Source organism: Pinus tabuliformis, chromosome 1_2 (assembly GCF_031772625.1).
Source record: "Pinus tabuliformis cultivar Carrire ecotype Pingquan chromosome 1_2, CPIR1, whole genome shotgun sequence".
NCBI classification, from domain to species: Eukaryota; Viridiplantae; Streptophyta; class Pinopsida; order Pinales; family Pinaceae; genus Pinus; species Pinus tabuliformis.
Window position 1 is genome coordinate 827,192,928 of NC_142298.1, and position 7,961 is coordinate 827,200,888.

A 7,961-nucleotide genomic window follows, 5' to 3' on the forward strand; every position below is an offset into this window, starting at 1 on the left:
GAAATTATAAATTTATTTGTAAAGATTTTGATTATGAAATTATAAATTTATTTGTAAAGAACTTGATTAAAATCAAAAGAGAATTAAAAAAGGGTCGTGAATTCTTTAATACCCATATAAATAGATGTAAAATAATAAATGTAATATCATACTCAATGTTACCAAATGTATAGTATAAGATGTTGGAAGAAATATATTCCCTTTGAAAATATTCATCGAACATCGTAGCTTAATTCATAGAAAAGAAGATGAAATCCCTAGTATGTGCCAACAATAAAAATATTTTCAACACTCTATGGCACAGCTAAAGTCCGATCCTTCTTCATCAATTAATTATATTAATTCCTCCAAGCTCGTTGTCCTAGATCTCAACGACTTTATGGCGGCAATCAAATGGATATTTCCTAGAGTGATTTTGTCTTGCGCTTCAGCTACTCCAAAATTATGATAGATAAAGTATGTAAGATTTTGGGGCATATTCGAAAGTGTTAACTTTTCGATACCTCAAAATTGTTAACACAAAATTCTGTTATGGTTTTTTTTTTTAAGTGAAAATGGAAAAAAAATGAGGTAAAATAATATTAAATTTTGAAGAGAATTTGTTAATACAAGATAAACGAGGGGGATTTTGAGAACTAGCTAATTTGATGGAATAACATGAATACAAATAGAACAAGTGTTGCATGCAGCCGGTAGTCCCTGCCTAACCATATAATATGCCATTTGTTAAGGCTCATAACCGTTTTACACACATGGTATCCATGGGAGGGTTAGAACATTTGTTAAGGCTCATAACCGTTTTACACACATGGTATCCATGGGAGGGTTAGAAGTCTAGCAAAAACCCTATTTCAAGATATCATGAACAAATCACTTTTATCTTCACGTTAGGATAACTTCACACAAAGTTTGGGGTGAATTGAGAAATGTATGACATGTAAACTAAGGAAGAGAAAGTCAATTTAGGAATTAAGTTGAATGTCTTTGGTACAACGGAAGCAAAAAACTTTTATTTCCTCAAGTTGTACCTGTAACGATTAAAAATAATATATGGGATTAGTATGTTTAGGTACGAGGTAAAGAGTCAAAAGAGGCTATTTATGGAAACCAAAAAAAAAAGACTTGCAACAGAGAATAATATCTAATAAAGAGCACATAAATTTCCTTCCTCCTCAACCTGGGGATATCAAGATAAAAACATTAGTAATATAAAATAAGAAGAGTAATATTTGAATGTAAAACCATGGAAGCGAAATATGTGGAAATATTGAGAAATAAAATTGTTTAGATACATGTTGAAGACAACCATATCTCCAGGTAAATTGGCCCATTCGTACGCATAAACAAAATAAGATTAGTAAACTAAACAAAATAAGATTAGTAAACTAAATTATAACTTAAGATCCCTCTCTCTACATAAGAAAAACATAAAAATTGAATGATCCTAATTTATAAAGGTTAAAATGGAAACCAACATTAATTTAGTGTTAGGGTTTCACTACATGTAAACCCTATTCGTACGAAGAAATAAAATTGAAGAAAATACATAACTAGTCTGTAGTAGGATAGAAAGAATTCAACACTACAATAATGGAAGAAATTTTGATAATTAGTGAAAAAGTATGCCACTCTAGCCATTGTGTGCTATCGTGCTCCACATGACACTGAAGATATGTTTGATATAATCAATTAATATCAGCCAATTATAGTAGCACCATATTCTTTCTTTCGGAAATCTAAAATATTTCTCTAATAAGTATCTTTACTGTTGTCCATCTCTAATAGTAATGTGGTACAAATAAAAATGTCATGTCTTTTTGAAACTTCTAAAACTTAATTAAATTATTTTCATCATTTTAATAATGAAAAATAACAATTTAAAATATACATATTTAAAAAATAAAATAATGACAATATTATGGTAAAGGATAAGAATTAATTAATATTTACTCTATTTTATTATTATGATAAAAAATAAGAAATAATTAATATTTACTATATTTATTTTTTCCTGGTTTAATTTAAAATAAATATTTTATATTTATTTATAATAAAAAATAATTAATATTTACTATATTTCTTTTTTCCTTGTTTAATTTAAAATAAATATTTTATATTTATTTATTTAAAATTTTAATTATCGATAATTTATTTTTTATAATTCAAATAATTTTAAACTGTGTAAAATTTGATTTCCACTTATGTTAGTATCACCACACGACGAATAGAAGTGTTGGTATTAATCATCAGTCACCTTTTGGTTGGTGAGTGGTGAAAATAGATTGTTATCATCCTGTTTATCTGGTTTCCATTCCAGAGTTGTATCCAAATTTATAAGGTTCAATATGCTTTCATTGACTATGTTCAATATGCTTTCTGCAATCTTTAACCAACAAAAAAATTACCATTCTGGAAAAAGTTTCAGAAGCTATACTCTCTGTCGTGTAAAACACTATGAGGTCACGGTGATCACAAACAACATTGTTTGTAATGTCAAATTATAAATTGAAGACCCATTTTAAAATGGAGTCCTCTAAAGAGACTCAAGAATTTTTTGGATGGTTAAAAGTGGCTTTAATCTGGGTAAAAAAATTTCAAATTTTTTTGTAAAGGCAGTTTGTATCGTGTTTTTTGATGGTAGAAATGGATTCAGCGCCATCAAAAATGTTTAAGACACCTAAAATTTTGAAATTTAACAACTATAACTTAGATTTACAAAAATCCATACTTCTCTACCTCTCTTTAGACTAAGCCTTTTAAAATTTCCCTCAAATTATGATATATAAATCCAACCTGCATTTAAAAAGGTTTGGCATATAGAAATTCGGATAATACTAACCCACAATTGATTCATCTCATTCTAATATACATTTTAAAAGGTTTCGATTTGGAATTTCATTTGATGAATATAATATTTTAAAAGATGGCATGAGCCAAAAACATTAAAACCATTTTATACTCGTCTTTCGCTTTAGATTGAAGAGGAACATTAGAATTATGTTATGCATGGCTTTTAGTCTTTCAAACCAATAATCACGCAGAAGACAATGTTCTCCTACACGGTTTATCTTTGGCATATGATGGCGAATTCTTTTCTTAATGGTAAATTAAAGATTCTAGTATCATTATATTTATCATTATTATGAGATTAAAAAATCTCCACTCTAAAATTCCTTGCCGGGTGTTGCGATTCTTGGAACATAACAATAATGGTCAATAAGATATATGGGGGGATAAGGACATGAGTTCTTCGGTTGTTTCAATTCTTAGGAAGTAGTCAGAGAAATGAGCGAATAAGCACATGAGTTTGACCTTGAGAATGAACATACAAGAGGAATCCAAATCAAGGATTCCATAATGTCCAGGAAGAAGCTTAAATTTTTAACTAACCTATTTTCAATCTGATTTGTGAAACAGTTGGGTTGCAATTAGATAATGAGTCTCCGCATGTGAAGAACAATTTTACACCGAGAGCACTGGGTGAGTTTCAGAATTGGAGATAGAAGGGCATGTCCATCGGCCCCTATTCTGCTCCATGTACTTCGTTTTCTTTGAAGGAAATTTGGTCCCAGATCAATACTTGCTACTCAAAATCTCCAGATTTAGATCAGCAAACACAAATCCCAGATTTTCTTGTGCTATGATGTATCCTGAGCACAGGATTACATAACATTCATGCATAGGATGAATTTGATCTTATAAAGACTTCAAACATTTGATGTCATACCCATTTGTTCATGCTAAAGGTACTTTCCTCATTGCGCCTGAACAAATGGCAAACAAAATCATGTGCCCAACACCTCAATAAGCACAGATCAGGTTTATTTCGATCCCAGCAGCAGCTCCAAGTGTCTTTTCCATTTGATCACTGAAGATTTGGGAATGTTACAGCCACTTCTTATTGATAGCAACAAGATTTCTGATGCAAGCATGTGTGCTGCTGCCTTACAGACCCTGACTCTACATCTGGAGATTCAAAAGGCAAATCCTCTCGAAAGGCTCTCTCAACATAAGACTCTTGCTGTAATACGAAAATATCCCCAAACTCAGCAGACAATTTGCGTAGTACCCCAGACTGGAGATCAAAGTTTCCTGCAAACTTTCCAACAGTAGTGACAATCACGCTAAAACCACGTCTCAAAAGTATTCCAAGTATGGTTTTTTTTGGGTACAGAGATATTGCAAATCCTGTAGAAAGGCTCTCTCAACATAGCACTCTTGCTGTAATGGGAAAATATCTCCAAACTCAGCACACAATTTGCATAATACCCGAGACTGAAGATCAAAGTTTTCTGCAAACTTTCCAACAGTAGTGACAATCATGCTAAAATCACTTCTCAAAAGTATTCCAATTATGTTTTTCTAGGTACAGGGATATTGTGCGGAGACTAGTGAGTCCAAGTGTTTGTCAGAGTAAGACAAGATTAGCCTTAGTGAAATACTTGAAATTCATGTCATGACATATCTCCCAATTGTCAAATACAATACTCCTAATGAAGGGCACATTACTGGTGTCCGATCTATGGATATAAACAGAAATCTGATTCACCTGTGTATATTCTCAGCACTTTTGTTGCATATTAACAAATGAATATTTCTGAAATGGATTATTCAGTGTTCATGTCTGTAAGAGTTCGTGCTGATAAACAAACAGACCAGAATGTTCTCTATGAACCCCCAAATCCATAGTATCTTGTTGTATATCTTGTTGTTAATCATATCTTCTGTTGAAAATCACAAAAGTTACCTTCATGACCGGTCAGAGATAACAGACTATTTAAAACCGATGCCACAATAATATTCTAAAACATAATTCAAGGCCAAATCTATAAACTGCTTATAATAATTGTGCTACAGATTTCACCCTACAGTTACCTCTAATGAAAATTAGGTGTCCAACCTAATTCCTAACTGTTCTGGTAATTAGCTCAGCAGCGAATTACCCGCAAGTTACTCGCCAGTAAGGATCTGACTGGCAAGTACTGACAAATCTGCCTTGCAGCTGACGAGTTTGCTGGTGAGCGGAAACTTAAGACTTAGTTAACTAGGCTCGTCAACAAGGCCAAGGAGAGTTTGACTCAACAGACTCAACTAAGAATGAAACCACTTATATACGAGTGAAACGATCTAAATGTGAGACAGGAGGATGATTTCTTTGGAACACCATCAATTCATTTAATAATATGTTAGAACTAGGACAACAAGTGGCAATTTGTAGCAAGAGATCTTCTGCCCTTCGAAATGGGTAGCTATTAGATTCTTAAAGTTAAAAGTAATTTGTCTTTAAATATATAAAAGCATGGGAGAGTTGAATTGATAGACGTTCCTTTGCAAGTGAAGGAGGGATGGACTGGTTGTCCTATTCGGCACATATTTATTAAAACATCATAGAGACAGCGAAATAAAAGAAATAGGGCTAAAGGATAAAGGATTTCTTTTAATGTCATTGAAAAATTAACACATAAATACGATCGCTGCTTACCTCTGGCCTTCTTCCCGATGTTGGAAAACAATCCAGGTCCCTTGCCCATCTCTCCGATAGATCTTCCATTTTTAGTCATCCATCAGCACAATGCAGAGATAAAGACACGAATTAATTATTCCCCCAAAACACATATTATATATCTTAAAGAATACTTCAAAATATAAAACAGTATCGAAGAAGACGATTGAAAAACCCAGATGAGCCAGAAGAACTCCCAATAACATATCTGAGAAACCGAAATAAATGCTTTCTGAAATTCCAAAATAAGCTAAAAACTGCAAATTTTCAACCCAAAAAAAGGATCGTGAACAGATAGATGTAAGATGCTCTGGGAATCATCTTTTGTATCGATTAAATAAAAAGATTTCAGGGAATGTGCAATGCCTTTGGTATTCCAGGTCCTCTGACCAAACGAATTTTATTTTTAATGGAAAAAGGTATAAATTCAACGAAAAAATGATGAGAAGATACCGCAATAGCTCGTGCTCGAGGGGGGAAAGATTCAATGGAGCGTCTGGCTGCAAGTGTTACTGGCCGGCCAGTTCAGCTCCACATCAAATAACCATGTTAAACGTTTGTAGAAATTCAACATTTTTTTATGGTGAATATTACATTAGATGGGGAATGCTTCCTTCGTTCTCAGAACTTACAAGTTGTAAAGGTGAAGCTCCACTAGACGCTCTCTGCTTCTCTCAGAACTTACAAGTTGTAAAGGTGAAGCTCCACTAGACGCTCTCTGCTTCTCTGCTCCTTAAACTAGCTGCTCCACACTCTCTGTTCTGAACTTACTCCGGAGAATTAGCTGCTCGACACTCTCTGCTCTGAACTTACTCCGGACTCCGGACAAGGCATTTGTAGACCACCGTGGACGCCTCTGCATATGCAAACAGCTGGCACTTGCAGGATGCAGGACACTGCATGCATGACACGGAGAACAGGCAGCGAAAACTTAGGACAAACTAACTTTTAAGAAAAGTACACAGAAACTCTTTAGCCTAAGTTTTCAAAAAAGTATACAGGCGACTCCAAACTCTTTAGCCTAAGTTTTCAGAAAAGTATACGGTGCAGCCGGCAATAAGAGGTCGAAACACAAACTTTGGATAAAAATCTATTGAGCAGAAAATTTTATTTCAAACATTGGCTTAAACCTGACATGTACGGGAAATTTTACTTGGTCAAAGCTAATTAATCGCTGGTCAACGATCTATCGATCGCTATTAGTCCCAGGCAGGGACTAATAATAAAGGAGCAAAGAGAGGAGGAATGACTATATATAATAAACAAAAACAATGAATGATGGTTTTTATTGGCTAAGCTTATAACCATTTTCTTGATTGAAGTTATTAGAATATTTTTTCCTTTAGTTTTTAAAGATTTGTGTAATGTGTATAATGTAATTATTTTTTTATCATGCTTTATGGTTTTATATTGCTTGTAAATATTTAAATCAGAATATTAGTGATGGGCATAAGACTAAGTTGGATATTCCTAATGACTGATGCAAATATTTGTATGTTGTTATGAATAAAATACTATTTATTTGAAAATATAAGAGGAGTTAGCATGTAAGTAGTTAGGCTATCTTACTACCAGAAAATTACTTAAAATCAGTTAGAGTCCAAGAAGGATAATTTTTAAGTGAAAATTGTCACAATTTAAACCTCCATCTTTCTCAAGATTCCTAACCACCAGAGATTAGCTTAATGGGAGAAAAAGGTCATGTAGGTGGGGGAAAAGGATTGTCGAAGATAAATACAATCTGGGAAAAAAAAGGTTCTAGAGGAAAAAGGACTGGACAGAAAGAAAATGCAAAGAAATCTAGACACTGAACTAGTGGGACGCTACTAGGGTTTAAGGAGGAAGAATATCAAGTATTGATTCAGATTTATGACAAAAGGGAAGGTTGAGGCTTAGTGGGAATTTTTTTTACGATAGTTCATTTGGTTGGGAGGAAAGTGATTGTTCTGGTTATATTTTCAAGTATTCATATAAGTAAACATATTGCTTTGTTTGAAAACTTTTAGAGGTTGTCTGCAGATAGAATATGATGATATGTACAGAAAATAAGAAAATGTAATTGTGCATATAACATGTAAGCTATTAAAGGGTATTGGTTAGATATCAAAATCAATAAAAAAAATGTTTTTTTATTAAATATTCTGAATAGAGAGAATTTTTCCTAGATGATTTTACTAGTAGATAATATGTTACTAAAATGAGGGAACAAATTAGTTTATCTTAGTCATGCCCAGTAGAAAAGAATATTTTTTATACTAACCACTAACATAGGTAGTACCTACCAAAGGTGTGAAAACCCTTGAAGGGTTTGTGCATAAACCCTTAGTACAAGAATCTTTGGCTAATTTTCTCTAACTAAAAATAGTTGAGAAGAATTTTTGGGTGTAACAGGGTTGAGGGTTAGTAGGCGAAGGCTAAGAAGTAAATCAAAATAGGTTGGGATAAATAAATATCAAAT

General features: G+C 33.0%; 1 long non-coding RNA gene across 1 annotated transcript; it reads right to left on the reverse strand.

Moving 5' to 3' along the window:
* Window positions 1-5,490: 5,490 nt before the first annotated feature.
* Window positions 5,491-6,058, reverse strand: LOC149208468 (uncharacterized). The gene is made up of 2 exons (XR_016252117.1): window positions 5,957-6,058; window positions 5,491-5,544 (listed from the first exon to the last, which is right to left on the reverse strand). It is a non-coding gene; the product is annotated as an uncharacterized LOC149208468 (long non-coding RNA).
* Window positions 6,059-7,961: the final 1,903 nt, after the last annotated feature.